At 53.0% G+C, this 23,802-nt stretch overlaps 1 long non-coding RNA gene and 1 other non-coding gene across 2 annotated transcripts; one reads left to right on the top strand and one right to left on the bottom strand.

Moving 5' to 3' along the window:
• Positions 1-23: 23 nt before the first annotated feature.
• LOC122691251 lies at positions 24-23,485 on the top strand. The gene is made up of 6 exons (XR_006340371.1): positions 24-90; positions 589-674; positions 2,381-2,450; positions 22,297-22,448; positions 22,679-22,834; positions 23,368-23,485. It is a non-coding gene; the product is annotated as an uncharacterized LOC122691251 (long non-coding RNA).
• Positions 16,899-16,971, bottom strand: TRNAE-UUC. Its single transcript has one exon. It is a non-coding gene; the product is annotated as a tRNA-Glu (tRNA).
• Positions 23,486-23,802: the final 317 nt, after the last annotated feature.

Genomic DNA, 23,802 nt, shown 5'->3' with positions numbered 1-23,802 from the left:
GGGGGGGGGGCGGGGCCAGGGTGCGGAAGTAAAGGCGGGGCGCCGGGTACCTCCCCAGGCGATCCCTGGTGCGCTTACCCCAGGGCGAGGGTTAGTAGACCAGAGCCGGACGCGGGGTGCAGGCCGGGCGGGGCACGAGTAGGGGCGAGGTGCGGGGTCCGGGTACCGGCCTGGCAGCCGCAGCCCCAAGCCGTGCACCTCCGCACGCACAGTCACTCTTCCTCAGCCTGTGCGCCCTCTCGCTGTCTCTGCGCTTCGACCTTCCCTGCCGCCCAGAGAGGGCAGGGAAACCAGGCGGGGATGCGGATTCTGGGCGGACTGGCTGGGAGTGAGCCGGAAGGGACCTGCAGACCAGGCAGGTGCCCCGCCTCCAGGCTCCGGGCACGGGCGCATCCTCCGCCATTTCGCGGAGGGGGGAGGTGCGGTGGGTGCGCGGCCTCTCTGGCGGCCGAAGGTGGGAGGAGGGGAAGAGCCCCCGCGAGGGACCCTGAGCCGGCGCCTTCTGTGCACTCCAGGGGTGCGCCTGGTGAGTGGCTTCTGTAGTCCCTCTGGGGGTGTCCTAGCGTTAGTTTGTGAACCCCTCTTTAGGACTGGTCCAGCCAATGAAAACAGGGATCTGACCGGGCACACCTTTCAAAGAGACCTGGAGCCAGCGTTAACGGAATGCTTGGAGGGTAATACCCTTTCCCCCCCACCACACATTAGAGTTCTTAGGATGTGGGGCTGACAGGGTAGCAGAGCAAGTAACAAGAAGGAACTGGAGCCCAAAAGAATTTAATTTTTGCACCAAGAAATGATGCCTATAAACACATCTGATACTAAAGAGGGAAGACTCTGGGTCCCTAACATGGGAGGTCCTGGGGTGAGGGGGGAGGTGAGTACTAGGCTCCTGTGGGAAAAGTCCACTGTTCTCCTCCCACCTCCCAGCTGCCTTTTGAGGTCTGGCCCCCACCAGGGCACAGAGGAATGGGATGCACATGGGAGCTTGGGGTGGGAGGATCCCAGGTCCCTAGGCCTGAGGTGCCCCTATTTCAGGGTCTTTTCTTCCTGCTGTGCACAGAGCTGCACCCTCCTGCCTGGCTGAGCTCAGAGCTGAGTAAGAGCTGTGCACATCACTGCAGATATGAAGTCAAAGTGAAGTCACTCGCCATGAGGAGGAGGAGCTGCCGAGACAGGCTGGCTGGGGGCTCTGCCCCCTGAGATGTCCAAGCCAGCCTGTTGGCAGAAGGCCAGGGCACAGTGCTATCAGCTCAGGAGAGCCACCCTGCGGCCACCAGACCTTATGTTGCCTGCCTCACCCTCCCAGGGCTTCAGGCTCTTGGACATCTGGGGCTGGAGTTGGCTGTGGGGGATTCCCCTGGGTGTGGGCGAGCTACCTCTGGTGCTAATAGTAACCACCAAGGCTGAGCTGCTCAGGCCTGTGCACAGCGAAGGGACCTGAGTTAGGAAGGGAGATCCCAAGAGAGACTTCTTTGTTACACACAGACTTCTGTGACAGGAGGATGCAGAATGAAGGGGGGTGGCCTGGTGCATTCTTTCCAACTGGCCCCACCCTTGTGGAACTGCCCCAGCCAAGCCTTGGCTGACACTGGTCAGGCCGGATGTCCAGTCGTGCTCTGGGTGACCACCTCAAGGGCCCATTGGACACTGTGCTCCTGCCTGATCCCCTCAGGCCCTTCCACTCCTTCCCCACCACCACCCTTGGGGGTCTTGAGAGGACATCTAAGACTATGGTGGGGGTATTGCCTTCTTCTTAGAAAAAAGTCCAGGGAGCCTCCTATGTGTAGTTTTATCCCCGTCTGTGTATGTACACATGTATGCATGAGCATATACCTGTGTCATGTGCAGGACACGGATGTACACTCGCCCCCATGTGTATGCCCAGAGACCTGACCAGATAATCATCTAGGAGAGGGCAGAGGTGAAGCGTTGGGCTTTCTGGCCTTGGGTCCTGCATATCTATGAGACCCCCATGAGTCCCAGACAAGGCCCATCTCCACCAGGAGGCCTGACATCAACTCTTTGCCCCAGTCACCCTTCCATGGGCCACCCCAATGGAGTTGTTTTTCTCCTCTGAATTTCTGGCCCCACCTTGCTCTTTTCCCTTCCTTCCTCTGTTCTTCCTTTTCCTCCCTTGCCTGCTTCCCTCCCTCTTCTCTGGAAGAATCTCTTCTCCATTCCTCCCCACAGCACAAGAACCAGGCTAGCTGCATCACTGGGGCCTTGGGGTCTTCATCATGTACTAGAACATGGGAGTAATAATACAGTAACTACCTGGCAGTGCTGTGAGGCTGAACCCAAATGAAGCTTTGACAGAATCAGCACTGTTTCTGGTTGTCTAGAAAATGAGCTTTTTTTTTTTTTTTGGCTCTTCTTCCAGGGGTCCTCTAAAGTCCAAGGTGCTGTCTGGATGTTAGGCTGGGGGCAGTGACCTGGTGTGAAGGTTGCAGGTAGGCTCTGAGTTGTATCGAAGCCATCTCTCTCTGGTCTGTGTGACCTCAGCATGTTTGCAACATCTCTGGGCCTCAGGAAAGCAGAGCTCTCTCCCTTTAGGTGCCTGAGGACAGGTGAATCCGAGGCAATGGGCAGGAGCTGTCCTTGTTATCACTGGTTCCCGTCAGCTGTGGAAGCTGAGCTGAGGCAAGAGTGGTCGGTGGACCTAGCTCAGGTAGCACAGAACACAGGTGACCCCTAAAACGGGCTGTCTGCTGCCCCAGCTCTGGCTTCCCACCTGCACAGGTAACAAGTCACACCTGCATGGGGCTGGCAGCCAATGATACCAGCCTGCAGGAGCCAATGCCTGTCTCCAGCCCTCCCCACAGGACCTACAGCTTTCTCAGTGGAAGGAGAGAGAGCCCTAGAACCCCAGAGTCCTCTTTGCCACCGCAGCACTTATCTGAGCATGTAATTACACATTCGGGAGTGGTGGGTTGATTTCTGCTCATACCTCACCCAGGCTTTGGGGGCTTTGCTCACATCAAGTCCCCAGCCCAAGGGTACCACTGGCTGGAGACCACTGGAACCTAATGGGGCCTCAGGCCTGGCAGTGCCTGCCTCTTGCCTCAAGGACACCAAAGAGAAGGACTGACCTAGCTTACAAGCAAGCCATAGCAGTAACAGGGAGCTCGAATTGGCCAGTCCAACAGGTATGACCTGAATGCTCTTTAGAAAAAACATCTCCCAGGGCAGTTTCATAATCTGCCTTGTAATGCAGACTTAGACAAGTTTTTACGAATGCACTTTTTAAAATAGGTCTTAATGGATCCTTTGCAGTAGTTACAGCCCATTGTGTAAATGCAAACAGAAGGTTTTTTGAAAACATGTATTATTGATCAGAAAGGCAGCAGCAATTAGAAGCCAGTATGTCATGTCATTCAATACACACTTCCTATACAGTCCTGCTTGTGCTCATTCATAACTTTCTGACAAATTATCCTGTCACTGGGAAGCCTTTTCTTTTCCCTTTTGCTTCTAGAAGCAAAGGCGAACCTCTCCATCAGTTATTAGCTAGAGGTGAATGAAAAATTAAGCTTACCTTTACCATCACAAAACCTATTTATGAATTCTCCAGTTTCCAGACTGAAATGACAAAACCTTCAGGTAAGATGGATGATGCCTCTCGATTTGTTCTGTGGCCCACAGTGGAAAAACAAAACAAAACTGGTGACAGGTAGCATATGCTACCTGTCATGTTCAGGTGGGCAGAATCACAAAGCCAGGGAGGTCTGCCTTGTGGCAGGGTTGCTTAGCCAGGGTCTACAAGGAGGGGCCTTGAATGTCCCTCCCTGGTCATGTAACCTAAAATGATCAACAAGCATGAAGTTGAGCCTTGTTTTTGCTCAAAAATTCACATCCGAGTCTGTATTTCACCTGATCTGCACATTTACCATTTACTCTTCTTGAAAAGTTCATCTATTTAATAAATACTTGCTGGGCACTATTTTCCCAGCACCCTTTTCAAACTACAGTGAGCTAAGCCAAGACCCTTCCTTTGGGGTGCTTCTCAAGGACAATCACCAACACATAAGGTACAGACACACAGAGCATTCACAAGTGACCCCAGATGGGGAGGGGCATGGGGCAGGGTGTCTGTCAGGGCGGATGTCCCGGGGAGTTGACTTTGGGCAAAGAAGACAGAGCTCTGGGGATGGTGCTGCCCACAGGGAGTGGGGGAAGTGACAGGGTGGGCCTTGGGGTTTCCTCTGTTGCCCCAGCAGGGATAAGGGGTCTTTGTCTCCCCATGAAGCACCTCCTTGGCAGCCTCACCTCACCCCTCTAGAAGGTGCAGTTCTGGTCTCTGAGAGGGTTACAGCCTGCAGGATTGGCAGAGTGAATGCTCTGACCCAGGCAATCTTTAGGAGTGGAAAATGTCTGCTGTGTTCTTGGTGTGCTGACAAATAGGAAGTCCATTGACTTAATGTCCTGTAATGGCTTCTGAGGCCTCCTTGCCCAGGATGGGGTGGGTGCAGCTCCAGGCACGGTGTGCTGCTTCTACATCCATCTCAGGCCTGCGGGTGCTGAGGCAGTGTGTGTGGGGGGGTGCCGCCATCCCTGGAAAGGAGGGGGAGGGGGGCTGGCCACCTGCCTGTGGGAGGGCATAACCTGTGTGGCTCCCCCAGCCACCTGTGCTTACAGACAAGCCCGCGAGCAGCAGGGCACTGACTGACCCCCGTTCTCCCCACCCCAATCCAGGAAGTGCTCCTAAAGACCTTGTTCAGTGATGGCAGCAGCCCCAGGTGGCCAGGGGAGGTGGGGAGTGCTGTCTCGGGTAGATCTAGGGTGCCACCATTGCTTCCTCTCTAACACCTCCCTAAAGGTGGCTATCTGAACCTAGGTGCATGGTTGGGAGGTAGCTCCCAGCTCTGCTGTAGACACCTCACCCAGCCCAGGTGGGCACCCCTCAGCACCCCTGTTTGCTGAGAAGCTGGCCAGCCTGGCCTTCATCCCCAGTGCTGTCCACAGAATGTTCTGTGATGGTGGTAACTTCCTCCTCTGTTCCATCCAATGTGAGGGCCACTAGCCAAGTGTGGCTGTGGAGCACTTGAGATATGGATGGTGCGACTCAGGAACTGAATTTACAATAATGTAAAATTAAGTAGTCATACATGGCTATGTACTTATTGGGCATTGATGCTCTAAGAAACACTTTCCCGGCTTTACCCTGGGGCTCCTGGGGGGCTGGGCAGGCTCCTAGCCCAAACCTCCCCCGCTGTGGGGAGAGCAGAGAAACCAGAGCCTGCTGAGTCCCAGTGGGCTGTCTGATCCAGCAGCTTCCACTCTGTTTCCTGGTGGATTGAAAGTGCCAGAGCCCCCACCCCCACCCTCAACAGCAGCAGTCTTGCTGGGGTTCCCCCTGGGCACACTCTCTCTCGTCCTGGGGAATCTTCTGTTCCCCTGCAGACCCAGCACCAAGCCTGACCACGTCTACTGAAACCCCTGCCTCCTGTAGGCAGAGTGGGCGTTGGAGGGCCCTGTTCTCAGGGGCCTCTTTGGAAAGGGGCTGATGAGCTCATGCATGTTAATATGTTGTGATGAAGGGCTGTCAGGGGACTCTGTGCAGCAGCCTGAGACCCAAGGGCTTGCTTGCTGGGGCTGGGAGCTCAGCATCTAGCCCCTCTCCAGGGCCTACCTCCCTCTGCTCCCGAGCCACCCTGCCTCCAATGGTCTCAGACTCCCTACGTGTTCTGTGGCCACTGACCTCCACTGGCTGTTCCTTCTGTCTTCCTGCCTGCCTCTGGCCCCCTCTGTTGTTCAACTCTTAATTGTCACTCAGAAGTCTGGGCTCCAAGATACCACTCTCCCTAGCCAATACTCAGATGCTCCATCTAAACAATTTGAAGGGAACCCAGTATGCTTCCTGGGTTTCCCTGGTGGCTCAGTGGTAAAGAATCTGCCTGCGTTGCAGCAGTCGCAGGAGACGTGGGTTTGATCCCTGGGTTGGGAAGATCTTTGGAGGAGGATATGGCAACCCACCCCAGCAACCTTGCCTGGAGAATCTCACAGACAGAGCAGACTGGCAGGCTACAGTCCATGGGGTCGCAAAGAGTTGTACCCGACTGAAGCAACTGAGCACACACACACACACACACGCAGTGTGCTTCCTGTTTTGTTTTTGTTTTTGTTGTTGTTTTGGCCATGCCCTGCAGCATGTGCGAGCTTAGTTCCCCAACTAGGGATCAAACCCATATCCCCTACATCGGGAGCATGGAGTCTTAACCACTGCACAGCCAGGGAAGTCCTGCTTCCTGGTTTAACTGTGCTGGATTTATCTCCCGGCCCTCTCCATGGGGACATGATGAGGACTCAGGGTGCTAGTTGGATGACCTGCTGTGAGGAATGGCCCTGGAAGCTAAGAAGACAGCCTGGGCAGAGGCACAAGGTGCATTCAGGAGGCAGGAGGTAGGGCAGGGCCATCTGCTGTGACAGCATCAGTCCTTACCGGTGCACACTCACACCCCTCTGCCCCCAACTCCCTCTGGGCTGCCTCCTTGGTGTGAACAGAAGCCTGTTGAGTCTGTAAACATCAGTGGAAAGGGTGACAGGAGCAGGGCTGGAGCCGCAAGACAATTCACAGGGAGGGAACAGGAGGCCCCAAATAAATCATTCAGGGCCTGACATTTGGAGCATTTGAGTTTGAGACCAAACACAGATGCCCTTTAGATAAATACATTCTTGAGACGTGTTCCACAGGAGAAGTTTATGACTTGAATAGGTTTTTAGTGTCAGATGAGCATCAGGAAGTGTTTTGTTGAGAGACCTTCTCTTAAAAGCTCAGAATCCTTCTCCTCCCTCTGGCCCTTTAAACAGAAGGATACAGGGATCCTCAACAAGGGGAGCTTCTCTTTCTCCAGGTTCCCTGGGGATTGGCCCTGGGCTGGGATTGCTCAACTGAGGAAGGTTCTGGAAGGTTCTGAAGACCTCAGTGCTCCAGGCCAGCAGGGTTGGGGGTGAGGGTCTCTCAGGAAGCTGATTTAGAAGCATAGAAGCACCCTCCTCACTCAGAGCAGCTCTCCCACTCCCCACCCCCAATTCCTCTCTCCACAGAGGTCCACAGGAATGAGAAGGGCTCTGTGTGGAGATCGTGGGTCCCCCTCAAGCCTACAGAGGTTGGCAATTTTCTGTGGGTTGGAAACTTTACAAAGTTCCCCCACGCTGAAGCCCAGGAATACGAAGGAGCTGGGCTCACTGCAGGCCCTACGCCAGAGAAAGGAGACATGAGGAGAAGGTCAGATGCAATCATGTCTGGAAGCTTCTCCCTTCTGGCTTAGAGACAGGCCCCTACCTGCCCATCCCGGGCTCTGTCCCAGGACCTCCAGGGAGCCCTGCGGCTGCTCTCTGCCCAGCTCCAGCCCGGACACCAAGTAGCCACTGGTGGGGCTGCTTCTACTACCCTGTGTGTGCTGCTCAGCCCTTGCCCTGCCCCCCAAGACAGGGGCTGCATTGTGAGGGGTGGATGCAGTTGCAACCTCTGCGAATTGTAACCTGTCCTTGAATGAGGCTACCATGGAAGAACTCACCACAGATTGTCTGTGCTGTGACTCAGCCACACAGGGAGGCCCCCTGGCTGAGCCAGGCAGAACTTGGGCTTGTCTTTCCACCACACGTGGGTGTGGGTGGGCTGGGGGCACACAGGAAGGCCTAGGACCTGGCTCACGGAAACCACATGGATGGAACTGAAAGGAAGCCCATGTGAACTTTGTGGGCACAGCAGTCCACCTCCTAGTACAGCTGTGAGATGAGCACTCAGGTGGTGGGGGATGGGAGAGAAGGGACCACTGTGTCTGTGCTGTTCTCCACACAGGACATCTCCCGGGGGCAGGAGAAAGGTTCTAATCAATCAATACACCAAGACTCCACACTGATTTCAGGGAGGGCCCCTCGTTTCCCTTAGGTGACTTCTGAGGACACCCGGAACCACATTTTCAACCACTCCTATAACTGAGAAACTGCTGTAACTGAGAAACTGAACCTCGGCTTTTCCACGTCTGTGGATAATTCTGCCCTCCCACTCCGCCCCTCCATCTCCCACCCCCTAGCAATGGCCCTCAGAGGCCTGTCTCAGACCCTCTCTTTGCCCCAGATCCCTGGGGTCTCGTGGAAAGCTGATTCAGAAGCTTAGAAGCATCCTCCTCACTCACAGCAACTCTCCTTCCCCTCCCCAACCCCCACCCCCTCCTACCCACAGGAACCTGATGGCTGGTCTACAAGATGTATTTATCTAAATGGCCAGATCACTCCCTGTCCTAGTCATTTCATCCATGGCTGTGTCAGGCAATGAATGAACAGGGAGACTGATGCAGAGAGGCCGGGACTGAGCAGGCACCTGGGTGCCTGCTCTCCTCCCTACCCCCGCCCCGGGGCCCCGAGCTTACCTCCTTCGCTCCTGGGACTTGCCCAGACCCTCATCAGGAGTCCACCTCAGGGATGGAAGAGAAGAGTTTGGATGAAGCACCTATGATCTTCTAAAGCTTCGCTCCTGCCTCATAATTGTTTCCTTACAGGATCCAGACGCTTGGATACAGCTGATTCTCTAACACCATTCACAACCTTTTTTTGTTTTCTTCACGGTTGTCTTGGAAGCAGCTGCCCACAAATGCAAGCAGCCTTCGTCTTTGGGGGCTCCTGCGACCTTGCCTATGGTGGGGGGCAGGAGGGAGTGACCTCTGTTTTATTTCCCAGGTGGATACCCAGGCTGCAGAGGGGCTTTGCCTGGTTACCCATTTGTATCTGTAATTTATCAGCAATCTCAAAATCCTAAAGGTTGAATTATGCATGTCTGACCCCTGGAAGAAAAGCTGAGTGAGGTTTCCCTGGGAGGCAAAGCTCTGAGGCCTGAATCATCTCTCCTAGAAGAGGAGGCCGGCCTTGAGTGAGCACAGTGGGAATGGCTCATGGCTGTGGAGAACCTACATGGGGGCAGCCCTGGACTGGAGCTTCTAACTCATTCAGGGTCACAACACCCGCCTGGGTGGGAGCAGTGCCCCATTTTCCAGGCAGATTGCTGAGGTGCAAACCCAGCTGTTCCTTCTCTGGGCTTCTTGCCCTCACTTCACTGTTGGTTTCCAAATTCTAGTGCAAGGCTGGTCAAACACACTGTGAGCCTGCCCCCCAGGTTCTAACTCTGGGTGTGGGGGTAGGGTGACACATTGTCCTCGGGACTAGATCCCTGGGGCTGCTGATGCCGCTGGTACCCGGCCCACTGGGTGGGGATCAGCTGCCCAGAGCATGGTGCAATGGGAGAGACACAGGTGAGGATCTCAAAATGGAAGGTGCCTGCTTCACTCTGCTGCTCGCACGCCCTGTTCCCAGTGAGCCTCCCCTCCTCTGTGTCTCCTCCCTTTCTGCAGCCTCCATCTGCCCCTGGCTGATGCCCATGGCCCTGGCTTTGCTGGGAGCCCACCCAGAACTCACCTTCTCTGCTCCTCTTCAGGGACCCACCTGTGTTTGCAGACAGCTGTCTCCTCCTAACACCCGTTTTTTTCAGCTGGGTCCCTCATGGGAGACTCAGACCCGACTGAGTCCACTGGGTGATCCAGCACACTCACTGTGCAGGTAAAGGGTGGTCATCTCTTTGTTTTGGCTGGATTCTACTGCCATCCAACTCTTGCATGGGGTGGAGCTTCAGAGAGTCTCCAGCAAACATGATTCTCTCATCTGCAAAGCAAGTGGGCTGTCACCATCACCCAGAACATGCCTGCTCCATTCCTCTGCAGGGACACACCTGTATTTGCAGACAGCTTTCTTCCCCTAACACCCATGTCTTCAACTGGGTCCTCAGAGCAAGACGGTTATTGCCATCATCCTGATGACCACGTGTTTGGCTCTCGGGGACCTGGTCTCTGCCAAGCCATGGTCCCTTGACAGAGGCTAATTCAGGTCCTGTGCATGGCCAAGGGGGACTGGGGAAAAAGAGGAAAGAGAGGATGCCAGGGGACTCTGCCCCTTAGTCAGAGGCTCACAGGCCCCTCCAGACAGCGCATATACATGGCAGTGGTGGTGCTGGCAGCAGTGACTCTGGCTGGCCTGTGCATTGTTATTTCCAAAGACCGAGTCTTTGAAGCAAAGGAATTTTCATTCCTTTTACATTAATGAAAAAACTTGCAACCAGAGGAAGCACCCCACTAAATGACTGATGCTCCACAAGATACGCACTGTTCAGAAATGTCTCCTAGTCAATGAAGAAGTCAGTGGAATAAATAGTCAGTGGAATAAAAAGTAATCTGGCTACTCTAGGAATTAATATAAAAATATCAGATGCAGGATTTATAAGGGATGCCACCTCCAGCTAACCCTCCCTGGGTTAAATACCCCAAGGATGATGATTTACATCCTGTGCTGCAGGGCTCTGCCAGCATAATCGATAGGGGTGAGAAATGGGGCCACCCGGCCATGCTTGCCTGCAGGGCTGGGGAGGGGAACTGAGGGGGCACAGGGCAGCCCTGCAGGCTGCTAGGAGCAACAACCCACTTGAGCTGTCTGTCCTTTCTTCCCCTTCCTCTGCCTCACTGGTGAGCTCCAGACCCGTGGCCCATGTGTTTCTGGAAGCCTGGGCCATGGTCCCACTGGTCCTCACCCCTATGCCCAGCTCCTCCAGGCCTACAGGAGGCGGCCTAGGGAGAGGAGGGCAGGGCAGGCTGAGCCAGGTGCTGCCAAGACCAGAGCAGTGGGACCCGCACCCCAACCCTGGAAGCCTGGGCAAACCTCCTGACAGTAAGCAATCACACAGCCATCTTTGCTCTGCAAGAATTACTGTCCCCAAGTCTTGGTTTAGGGTGAAACTTGCCTAAGCAACTATTTATTCCCACTGTCCCAGACTTAGGATCTGCTGTTGGATTTAAGCCCTTGTTGGGCATTCCTGGGGTGCTTCCCTGAGGGAGCTCCAGGCTGGGGCTCGTGCCCGGAAACAGATGGGCCTCACTGCAGCTACAGGGCTGGCTTCCCTGCTGTGCTAGGTGAGATGTGCATCATCCCCACTCCTCCATGGTGAGGGCTATGCCTGCTCAGTTTTGCCCCAGTGTGCACCAGCCACACTTGGCGGGGGCTGGGCAGTGGGTTGGACCAGCCGGTGTCAGGGCCAGCCAGGCTGCCCCTGGGGGGTGGAGCGGGGGGCAGAGGAATATCCTGTCATCTGGCCCTTGATGTTGAGGCCCCGGAAGAGGCGAAAGCAAGGAAGACAAAGTGTTTACTTACTCCTCAGCCCCTCCCTGCCAAGCCTCCCATGGTCCCTCAGCCACACTCTCTACTCTGGAGTTGCAGCAGCTGTTGGGGGAAGGGGCACCAGCCTCTCATCATGCACTGCCCAGCCCTCTGCTCTAGCATTAAGCCTAGTCATTGCCCTTCAGGAGTGTCATCTTCTTCTCTGACCATCCAGCCCTCAAGGGAAATTCCTGTAGGGCTGGCAGTGAGGAAAGTCTGCGGGAAAGAGAAACTAGGGTTCCTTGTTCTTGATCCCACAAGAACCTGGCCCTTCCCCGGGAGGCCTACTGGTGTCTCCTTAGCACATCCACCCTGAGCAGCCTGGCTGAGTGCCCCGGTGTCCGCCACACTTCTGTTCACACCCACACTGAGTGGGCCCAGCACAGGCCTCCATGCCTCATGTGAACTAAAGCCAGGGACAAGTGACCCTGAGCAATCTCAGGGACAGAAAGGCCCAAAGGGACCACTCGGTCTAAGCCTTATCACAGAAAGACTGAGGTTCCACTGAGACTGGCCAAGGCCACAGGGTAAAGCTGGCCTCCTGGCCTGAGGGCAGTGCCCTCTGCCCTCTGCCTGCCAAATCACCCTGATGCTGGTCTAGGCTACTGTGCAGTCATCCTCAGTCCTACTAAAGGGAGAAACATAAACTCAAATACGATTTTCATTGTATCAGGAGTTGAATGGTGTCCCCCCAGATCCATATATTAGAGTCCTGACTCTGTTAGCTTAGAATGTGATCTGATTCAGAAACAGGGTCTTTACAGATGTAATCAGGTTAAAATGAGGTCACTGGGGTGGGCCCCAATCCAATATCACTGGTGTCCTTATAAAAAGAAGGAATTTGGACAGAGTCAGGCCCAGAGGGAAGGTGAGGTGAAGAGACATAAGCTGAGGAGAGAGCCCGTCGAAAGATCCTCCCATCACAGCCCTCAAAGGAACCAGCCATGATTTCAGACTTCCGACTCCAGAACCGTGAGATAATAACAAGCCATGCAGTCACCGGAAACTGATGCAGACTGGAAAGAAGGTCCTGGTAATGAACATAGAGCACTATTAATTTTACTTTTTTTGGGGGGGTGCTTTTGGTGTTTCAGATTTTGCTGTTGTTTAGTCACTAGTCGTGTCTGACCCTTTGTGACCCCATGGACAGTAGCTTGCAGGCTGTTCTGTCCATGGGATTTTCCAGGCAATCATACCGGAGTGGGTTGCCATTTCCTTCTCCAGTTCCAATTATTTGTATGCTTTTAGTTTTCATTATGAATTCACAAACTGGGGTGTATTTATCAACGGTCAGAGACTCAGGAGAGGATGCTGATGGGGAAGTCTGCTCAGTGCATTCCAGGAGCTGAGGCCCTCCTGGGATGTGGGTTCCCAGGTTGCTGGGATAGAGGGCAGAGAATTGCTGGATATGTGTGTGGGCCACTGAAGTGTGAAATGGATGAGGACACTATAGCCCACATTTCCCGCTGTCTTAGTGATGTTTTCTGTCCACACTGATGGCAGTGACCTTGATCAGGAACCCCATGGTGACCCATACAGGGCACCTCCATCCAGCCAAAGAGATGGAAGCAATGGGCTACTGAGTGCTTGCTTGTCCCTTCACATAAAAACAGGTCAGTGTTGTTCTAGTGAAAAGGACTTTGTGGGCATTACTGCTGTAGGCGTAATCACACAATATGAATTCTAAACAAAATCACAGACCCCCATTTGGTGAAACTTATTCCAGGGAATTTCAGTGTATTGTTTGACACCCTGTTGACTCACACTGCTTAGTGCATTTTTGCTCTCACAGCAGCTCTGTCACTACTGGGTTTCAGTGGAGGCTTAAAAAAAGCAATTTCTCTGCAGGCCACAGCTCTAAGATCACAGGAGGGATTCACAGACCTCACAACCTTTGGGAAAATGACCAAATATCAAAACTAATACCAAACATTTTGCTACCAAGAAGACATTTCCCATTAAACAGAAACCCCCAGGGACTTCCCTGGTTGTCCAGTGGTTACAAATTCACCTTCCAATGTAAGGAGTGTGGGTTTGCTCCCTGGTCGGGGAGTTAAGATTCCCACATGCCTTGAAGCAAAATAAGTAAATAAAACAGAAGCAATGTTGTAAATATGAACTTTCCTGGTGGCTCCAGACAGTAAAGGACTTGCCTGCAGTGCAGGAGACCTGGGTTTGATCCCTGGGTTGGGAAGATCCCCTGTAGAAGGAAACGGCAACCCACCCCAGTATTCTTGCCTGGAGAATTCCATGGACAGAGGAGCCTGGCAGGCTACACCATGGGGTCGCAAAGAGTCAGACACAACTGAGTGATTAACACTTCCACTTTCAATGCTGTAACAAATTCAGTAAAGACTTTTTAAATGGTCCACATCAAAAAATCTTAAAAAAATATAAATAGAAACCACTTCCAGGAATGAGACACTTCCTCTCCCACATATGGCAGACCCTCTGGAGTAGCTCTCACTGACCCAAATGTACTAGAGCTCCCCCAGGACAAGGAACTCTGTGTCCACCCATATTCTCAGTCGGTCATCCACAGAGCAGGTGCTGCATCCCTGGGTCAGAGAAATTCAGGGAAGTCCAAGAGATCATCAAGGGCAGCATTCTCACTGTCTATTACTCAATAACAAGCCATCCCCAAACTGTCTTAAAACAACACCGTTATTTCTTTTGCTCACGAGTCTATAACATGGGCAGTCCTCAGCAGGCATATCTTGTCTCTGCTGCACTCCGCTTAGCTTAGGGTGGCTCACAGCAGGACTGGAATCACATGACTTGTGTCATGTAGAATCACATGGACTTCCTCACATGACTGTGTGTGGTGCTGGTTGCTAGCCCAGACCCTCTGCCTTCACTGGAACTGTCCACCAGGGCACAGACATACAGCCCTGTAGGAGCTGGGCTTCCTTAGAATACGGCGGTCAAAGTCGTATCACCTTCTGTATCCTTGTCTCCAAAGTCCCCCTGCATCCCTCCGTCACATTCTATTTATCATAGCAGTCACAAAGTCCAGCCCAATTTCTAGGAGAGGGGAAACAGAATCCATCTCTGGATGGGGGTGGTGGTGGCAGGATTCTGGAAGAGCCGGCAGGACAGAAATATTGCTGTGGTCATTTGCAGCCTGCGACATCCTGGTCCAGAGGTCACACTGGGGAGTCTGGGTCAAGGGGGCAGGTTCCCAATGTGGTCCACCATCAGGAGTTAGGGACAGAGTCCAAAAATGCCTCCCTACTGCTCCTGAAGTGAGTCTGAGCTAACACTGAACAGGCCACACCTGTGTCCCCTTTGGCTCCGTAGGCCCATCGGCACAAAGACCAGCAATAATCCTCTCTCAAGACTCCTCAGCTTCAGCTGTCTGTAATGCCAGGACTCTCTGATCTATGGAATGAGTCATCAGTGGCATCTCCTTCAGCAAATGACCCATTCAAAGGGAAGATTTGTTATGCCTGGGGCATTTTATGAATGTTGTTGCTTTGTCTGGCAAGCTGTGATTCCATTAGGAAAAACAGCCGGCATGAGATGATGCTGCCAGGGCAGATGCTTGGATCGAGGGCACATGGGGGGGACTGGTGGCCTGTACCATGGCTGCTTCCTCCCACCTACCTGAGGGGGACCCTGGGTGCTCAGCTCCTCCCAGCCAAATCATAGAGTGGAGGTTGCAGGCTCAAGCTTGCACTCTACATTTGTGACACCTGTGTGAGACAAAACAACCCTGAGCTGGGCTCCCCTGGACCCCAACACAAGGGAGGAGCTGGCCAGGCTGCAAAGACAGCTGTCTGCACCCAGCACCCAGGCCCATGCCCTGGTCTTCCACTGCCTGGTATGGGTGAGTGTGCACCACCACCTGAGGCCTGTGCACCTGTTCACAGGTGACACTCACCTGGCAGCGACAGGCAGCAAAGGGCTCAGCTTCAGGAGTGCTGGATGCCAGGGGCACACCCTCTCCTCCTTCCCTTGCTTTCCCCATGAGGCCTAGCACAGTGCTGGGCACACACAGGGTCCTGTGGCCTCCTGCTCATTCTCAGAACAGGTCAAGGAAGACATGGACCTCAGGGTCTCTGAGACGGGGCAGAGTGGGCTGTGGCTGTGATGCTAGGCAGGGCTGCTATGAGGACCCCAGAGGGCTGGGGTGGGTGTGTTCCTACCCCTGGTTGGAGTTCCCTCCAAATTCTGGATCAAACTATTGGATCTGAGACTCAGAAGGGACTGCAGCCATCTCCAAGGTCAATGGAAGAAAAGGGAGCACTTGAGTCCTCAGAAAGTGAGGGTCCTGGGCTCCTTGGAGCCTCTTCCACTCCTGGTCTGACCCCCGCATTTCTCTCCTTGTCACTAATCCCCATGGCCCCTCCCAGAGATTCTGTCCAATTACTGAGCCCTTCCTCAGCTGCAAACCCCCTGTCATCAGTGCAGAAAGGGTTCAAAGTGGTGCCTGCCCCAGGGTGGGGGTGAAACAGAGCAGGGTATGGGCGAGGGCTCTGGGAACTGAGTGTGATAAGGACAATCCACGGACATCTCTCTTCCTCTTCCCAACACTGCCCCCCAAATGTTCCTATTCACCCGGCAAAGCTCGACCTTGGGTGGCCCAGTTTTCTGCCTCCCCCGAGTCCTCGCCTGGCTGGAGGAGGTGAGGGAAGCTGTCTGTGTTCAGGACCCTCTCTCCACAACAGTGGTCTCAGCCACCCTGGTTGCTCGCTCCCTGTCTTCTGTGCCTCCGCAGCCCTCACAGCCACCTCCCTGGGCCTCCAGATCTCTTAGAAGGACCTACTCAGCCTTTTCCAGTCCGTCTGCACCACCCACTCAGTCACAGCTCCTGAGCCTTGTGCATCGTCTTGCTGCAGCTTGAACCCACTTCTCAGGCTTCCTGGATCACTCCCTGTCAGAACATGCTGGAATGCTCCTCATCTTCAAACCCAAACTCCAAGACCTTGTGCCTATCCCTTATTCCTTGGCTCTTTTTCTGGGGGGAGGAGGGGCCTCATTGCTCGCAGGATCTTTGTTCTCCAACCAGAGATCGAACCTGTATCTCCTGCAGTAGAAGCATGGAGTTTGAACCACTGGACTGCCAGGGAATTCCCTCGGCTCTCTTGACAGGTGTTATCTTTGTAACCACCTCCTTTTCTGGCCCCTGTGGTCCCTGCAGCCCCCTGCAACCCCTGTGGGCCCCGCCCTGCCCTGACTCTGGCTTTGTCTAAGCCTGAAAGCTGAAGGACCTCCACCCAATGGGCCAGAAGTGACCCTCTGCTGTCCACGTACACTCAGCTCCTGGCAGCACTGGACTGCTCCTCCACCTGCCTGCACACCCGCACCCCCTCCTCCGCCCCCATCCCCAGGCCTCTCCTCACTTGGCTTCCTGGATACACCTCCTCCTCTTCTTCATCTGTGTGCCTTCCTTGTCTCCATTACTAAACATGGATGTGTTCACAAAAGATCCCCAACCTGGGCCGTCAGTTTAGCCCACACTGACTCCTCAGTGACCGCATCCAGACCCAGCTTGAAACCCAGTCCACCCCACCCCCAACACTCTCCTCCATCCCCCATCTATTCCCAGCCTCTCCTCCCCACTAAAGTCCACTCACTAAGCTGCCTGCCCTCCATGGACTCTCTGCATGGCCCCCAGAGGGCATCTCAGGTTTAATGCATCAAAAGTAAACTTTTTTTTTTTTTTTTGTGGCTGTGTCATGTGGTTTGCAGGATCTTAGTTCCCCAAACTGGGATTGAACCAGTGACCTCAGCATTGAAAGTATGGTGTCTTAACCACTAGACTACCAGGGAATTCCCAAAAACAAACTCTTAATTTCCACTTTTCCCATCCCCAAATCTTGCTTGTCCTTCACTTATTCCCATCTTAGTAAAAGGGTTCATATTCACTCAGTTTCTCAGGACAAAGACCAAAGAGTTACAAGTGATTCCCTTCTCTCTTTCATACCTTGAATCTGACCCAACGGCATGTTCTGCTGGGTCTCCAGAACATACTCAGAATCTCATCCGTCTGCGTTGGTCCAAGCTGCTGTCCTCTCCAGGCTGTCACAGTGGCCTCCTTCTCAGGCTCCCACCATTGTTTCATCCCCTTCCCACAGTCCCAGAGGGGTGCTGGGGAAAAACTCAGCCCGTTGCATGGAGCAGGCAGCTGAGGTCCCAACCCCACCAGGGTGGAATCTCAGCAGCTGCACCAGATCACCTGCCCCTGAGCCTGCATCCTGAAGGGTAAGTAGTCCACAGCCAGCTCAGATGGGTGGCTGTCACCCATCTGATGCTCACCCACCAACCTCTGCTCACCCCACCTCCCTGACCTCAGCCTCCCCCTGCCTCCTCCTCCCCTCCCTCTTCTCCTCCTTCTCACTCCACTTGGGCTTCTCCAGCCTGTTGTAGGTGTGTGCTCAATTGCTCAGTCGTGTCCAACTCTTTGCGACCCCATGGACTGCAGCCCACCAGGCTCCTTTGTTCATGGGGATTCTTCAGGCCAGAATTCTTGAGTTGGTTGCCATTTCCTCCTCCAGGGGCTCGTCGCCTCTTAGGGATAGAGCCCTTGTATCCCTTGTTTCCTGCATTGGCAGACGGAGTCTTTACCACTGAGCCACTTGGGAAGTGCCCCGCCCACCCCACGACTGCTCTTCTTTAAATATAGCAAGCCTGTTGGTACTGGGGACTCTGCACTGGCTGTCCCTTCTATCTGGGAGATGCTTGCCCTTGACCTCTCCTTCACTTTGCCCAGATGTTGGCTCAGATGTTCCTCAGTGGCCATGCTCTAAGAAGCAGTCTCCCATGCTCTCCCTGCTCCACTGGGCTTTCTTTAGAATCCTGTTATGTTTGCATGGTTATATTTGTTGGTGTGCTTTGCACGTGCATGTATGGGTTTACATGAATGTAAGCTTCCAAGAACAGGGAGTTTGCTCTTTTGTGTCCCTAGTGCCTAGAATAATACTTGGAACATAGTAGATGCTCAAATAGCTGTTGATTAACTCAGTAAATGAGATGATGTTGCATCCACATCAGGACATGTGGGTTCCTGGGCCTTCCCAATAGCTGTGTGCTATTCCACAGGTGGACATGCTCAGGTTTAATTATCTGGCCCCTCACTTGAGGACATTTATCATTCTTATTCTTTTGCTACAATAAACAAAGTTTCATTGCACATCTTTGTACACCCATCTTTGCATTTATGTGTGAATATAGTGAAAAATCAACAATTACAGGCTCTGCACTTGCTGGATCAAGGAGTGTGTGCATTTAAAGCTTTGGTAGATAATCCTAAATTGTCACCCAAAAATATTTTTTACCAAATTATGATTTTTGAATTTTTAAAATATTTGAAAATCCATATGTCAAAGAATGAATTAGCCTCACTCCTTTAAAGAGCTCTTGAAACTGAGATCAGGCTCTGCGACTGAGTGTCATTTCACAAGGGTGAGACTGAGTCTCAGGGAGGGCATAGGGACTGTCATTCCTTGGCCATGGCCATGGTAGTCAACACACTCCAGCCCTGGGGTCCCACACCCTAGCCTCTTTCACCCTTACAGAAATCAGCCTTCAGTGCCTGTCACTGGCTGACTTTGGGAAAATTTAAGGACAGTCACTGAGAGTGGAGGGCTGTTATTATTCTGTATTGTCAGGAACTTCCTGAAGCACCAACCCAATAAGGATCTATTCAATGCTGGCTATGTGCTGCAACAGTGTGGACACAGCCTTCAACAACCCAGAAAAGCTTGGCCTTCAAAGAGCTTGCAGGGCATTCAAGGAGACAGATAATGAACAGGAGAGTACGTCAGATGGGAAGGAAGGATATGAGAAAGCCAAACCAGCAGAAACCGTATGACTGCCAGTTTCAGACAGGGCTTCAGGTCTTCACACCTCTGAGTTCTCACACTCTTGTGCAGCTCCCTCCCTCCAAGTTTGAACTGGACCTGGGACTTTCTTTTAATGACTAGGAAAGGCAGAGTGATGGGCTGGCACTACCAAGACTAGGTTACAAATGCCTGTGAGGGGACTTCCCTGGCAGTCCAGTGGCCAAGACTCTGCACTCCCAATGCAAGGGGCTCAGGTTCAATCCCTGATTTTGGAACTAGATCCCACATGCTGCAACTAAAGATTTGGCACAGCCAAATTACTTAATTAAAAAACAAAACAAACGTCTGTGAGTCTGTCTCACTGGCACGCCCTCCCTTTCCCCTTGCTCACATTGATGTTTTGAGCAGCACAGGAGGGCCCATGTGCCAGGGACTGAGGGCAGCCTGGGAAGAGACAATTACTGCCCACAGCCTCATAAGACAGCCTTATGCAGACCCAGCCCTGAAAGGACCCCAACCTAGCTTGCCTGAAGTTATGAGAGACCCAGAGGAATAACAAGACCACACCCATATTCCTGACCCATAGAAACTGTAAGATAAACATGCAAATACTGTCTTTAAGCTTCTACGTTTTGGGCTAACTTGTTACTCAGCAATAGCTAACTCACACAAAGGGGAATAGAGAGTGCCAGGGAGGTGATGCAGTTTAAAATAGGATAGGAGGGAAGGAATTATTTGAGAAGACTTGAAGAAGGGGGAGACTGAGCCTTGGGATTCCAGGGGCAGAGTTGGATTTTGGATGGCAGTTACAAGGGTGGCTGGAATAGAGTGAGAGGGGCAAGAGGCAGGGGCAGGAAAAAGATGGATGGAAGGATGTCACGCTAGCATTTTTTTTTTGACCCTGAACTTGGGCAAAGGGGGATTTTAAGACTTTGAGCAAATGCACATTTCAACAGGGTCCAGGTGGGTGATAGGTTTAAGGGAAGGTGGAGGGTAGCAGGGAGATGGCCAGAGGTGTCAGGTCCCCAGTTTACATGAAAGGTGAACATAATAATAGACGTAGGGTGTGAGGGAAGAGTTCCTACATCTAAGAGGTGGGGTGTAGGGGGCAGGTTTGGGGAAACCTGGCGGTTGGGGTTCACAGGCCCAAGATGCCTGTCCGACCTTGAGGCGGAGGGCTGAGCAGGCAGTTGGGTCAGGCAGTGTGTACAGTATTTAAGGCCACAGGACAGGAGTGAGCGTGGGGGTAGGTGAGGAGAGGACCAAGGGGTGGGAGTGAGGCAGGGAGTTTGTAGTCCAGCCAAGGACAGCATGGGACCAAAGTGCTGGGTTACCGAGAGTTGAGGCTGAGCACTGACTTAGCAACTGGGACGGTCAGTGTAGAGTGAGTCCAACAGAGGCCTGTCTGAAGGACGAGGAAGTAAGCATATTTGGATCTGGTGGGAACAGACACAGTGTGTCTGCAGAGGGACACACTCAGGACACAACATCAAGGGAGGGAGTGGGAACCAGGCCCAAGACAGGGAGAGGGCAACAGCCCTGGGAGCTGGTGGGGAGTCAGGGCATCTGGTCCTCGGGAAATTCCAAGGACCCGGGTGCCCCTGCAGTTCATGCCTGCCCCCGGCCCCCCACCTCACTAGCAGACTAGTTACCCTGGGGGTATCAGCAGGGCTGGAGATAAACTGGGCAACTGCCTTCGGAATTTCCTGACCTGGATGAGGTTCAGCCTTTAATCTCATGTTGTATCTATAGCCTTGTCTCATGTGGTTTGTGAGAAGCTGGGGAAAAAAAAGAAAAGGGCTGATAAGCTTCACAGAGGGGAGGAGAGGCCAACCCAAGACGTTTTGAGTGAGCTCCAAGGTGCCAGTGAGGGGAAGGACAGAGACTCAGGGGGCATGGGTCTGAGCTGAGGGTGCAGCCAGGGGATGCCGAGTGTGCCAGGCTGCAAGACCAGCCCCGGTCAGACACCCGCTGTGGGGCTGGACTTCCCAAGCCTGTTTCTCCATCAGACAAATGGCGTGCCTGGGAACACCACCTCACAGGCTGTAGAGCAGGAGCAGGAGGTGGGCAGGGAGGGACCTTGTGTCCTTCTGGGAGAGGGACTCAGGTGGCACCAGTGGTGGGGGGTGGGGAGAGTGCCCTGGAAAGTCGAAGTGTTGCTCTGTGTGATGGGTGGGAGGGTGGTGCAAAATCGTATCTGTGAAAGTATAAACCTACCACTGAACTGAGGAAAAATGCCGTCTGAAACAGCATCTGCTTCCCTTCCTCTTTGTCTGGGCCCAAGAGGATTTGCTGCCTCTCAGGGGCCAAGAAAGCAGGTAGGAAGAGCAGGATGCGAGGGCTGGATGTCTTGACAAATTGAATTTTCCTTCTTTTCTGGCCTCCTGGGGGAGATATTGTGTCCTGCATTGATGCAAATGTGTTCAAAGTGCACTTTCCACAGACTCAGAAATAACGAGCTGCCTTTCCGCTGAGGCCTGGGACCATGGCAAGGACCCTTTTGCTGAAGGTGGCCCGTGGCTGGTCACAGAATCTGTGGCTGGCACAGCGGCAGAGTCCAGGTGCCATGATGGGTGAGCCAGGGGAGCCTGCAGAAGGCATGCAGAGAGCAGCAACCCCAGGAAGCATCTAATATACTCCTTTTGCTGTGGGGAACCAGGGCCCAGAGAAGGCACTGAGCTGCCTGGGGCAGGCAGGGAGTCCTGGGCACCTGGCCTGCTTCTCCCTGCCCCACCCTCCAGGCCGTCTCAGACCAGGTTTGCTTCTGGGAAGGAGCAAGGAGCTGTCAGCCAGCAGTTGGTCTTCAGCCAGGAGTTTGGGCTTTGGCCAGGAGTTGGTATTTGTTAAAAGAGATGGAAAAGGTGAAACTGTTATCAAGAGGCGGTATCTGAGGGCTGAGTTCACTGCAGGGTCTCAGGAACTAGATAGCATCAGCCTGGCCTGCTCAGAGGACATGAAGGAAAACTAGGGCAGTCACACATGGGAGTCGCCTACTCTCCAGCTGGCCTGCCCAGTGCTCCTGAGAGCCCGGAAGATGGAAAACAGGTTAACAAGTCCGGGAGGAAATGAGCAGAGATGCCTTTGCTGCCAAGGGCTTGGTTCAGCAACCCGATTGCTTCTGGCTTCCTCACCGGCCTGAGGCTGGTAGTGATGGCCATTTCTGGCAGAAGGATGTCTGGGTTTGAAAGTTGGAAAGGAGTTCTTTGGAAGCCTCGGATCCTGGTCTGCATGGTTCTCAGCTTTGCTGTCTCAAGAAAATGTGGGCTCCCAGGTGGTCCCCATGGCTCAATATTTGCCTCTTGTTTCACAACAGGTGGGCCTCTATTTAGATGGAACCCAAGAGCGGAAGAGGGTTCTGCTGCTGAGAAAACGTTTGGTGAACTTCACTACCCACTCCTGATTCACTGAACATGGTCACGGATATTCCTTTCATGGGATAAAGAAAATAGTGGCAGACTCGGCAAGGTCATTCTTACCTTCCTTTCCCTTATGATCTGCACTAATTGCGGCTGGAAAGCTAATTAAATTCCCAGCCTGTCTTGAACTAAGTGTGGTCAAATAATACAGTTCTAGTAAATGAGATATAATTGGCAGTCAGCTGGGGGGTTCTGGGCAGACTTGTTTTCTTGATTAAAGAGCCATAGGTGGCTGGTATTTCTAATTTTCTCTCCATTTCCCTTTTTCCTGCCTTGCAGGTGGATATGACACCAGGAGTTGTGGCAGTCATGTTGTAACACTGAGGCAGAACACATGAAAAAGAGGCAAAGTCCTTATGGAGACAGGGCTTGACATGGCTGAGCTGTTGAACCTAGGCCAGCAGCTGTCAACTCACAGGCCTCTTGTAATCTGAGGTAAAACCAAGCTTTATTTGTCTAAGCTGTTGTGTTTGGAATTTCTGCAGCTGAAAGCACTGCTGGCTAATGCACACCACTATGACAAAGTATCAGCCAGCATCACAGGTGACAGTGAAACCCTACCTGCATTCCCACTACATTTTGAGATAGGGGTGTGTTCGCTGTAACCACCAAGAATGATAACAATACAAATAACATTTCTGAGTATTCATTACATGCCAACAACTATCCTAAGCAGTTAGCATATTGGCTCATCTGATCTTCCAACAATCCCGTGGGGAACGTTTACAGGTGTCAAAACTAAGGCACAGAGAGGTTGAGGGAACTTGCTCAAGTTAGTAAGCAGTGAGCCAAGATGTGAATTCAGAAAGTCTGGCTCCAGGATCCATCCTCACAGTCACATGTGATACTCACCCTCTCTCTCTCTACAATTAAGAGTCAGGGGAGACCAGCATAGCCCTGATCGAGGCTTCTTGTCCTGAGCTTCATGGCTGCCTCATTCCTTCCTTTCATGCACTTCTCCGGGGAAGCCAGCTACCTGCTAAAGGAGGGTGGAGAGCCAGGATCAGAGCTGGAGGAACTGCGATCTGAAATGTTTGACAGCCTCGGGCTGGGGCAGCCTTTGGGGCTACTTCACAGACAGCCAAGACCCCTCCTCTGCTCCAGGGCATGTATGAGTGAACACTGTCAATATTTTTTCTCTTCCTTCTCCCATTTCCCAAGTTGATTAACCCCACTTCTGATGAACATCTTTTTCATTTATTTTTAAAGCTACTTTAGTATTCAGTAATGGTGAAGGCAATGGCACCCCAGTCCAGTACTCTTGCCTGGAAAATCCTATGGACAGAGGAGCCTGGTGGGCTGCAGTCCATGGGGTCGCTAAGAGTTGGACAGGACTGAGTGACTTCACTTTCACTTTTCACTTTCAAGCATTGGAGAAGGAAATGGCAACCCATTCCAGTGTT

Source organism: Cervus elaphus, unplaced genomic scaffold (assembly GCF_910594005.1).
Source record: "Cervus elaphus unplaced genomic scaffold, mCerEla1.1, whole genome shotgun sequence".
NCBI classification, from domain to species: domain Eukaryota; kingdom Metazoa; phylum Chordata; class Mammalia; order Artiodactyla; family Cervidae; genus Cervus; species Cervus elaphus.
The sequence above is the reverse complement of the archived record's forward strand: the minus strand, read 5'-3'. Positions and strand labels throughout refer to the sequence as shown.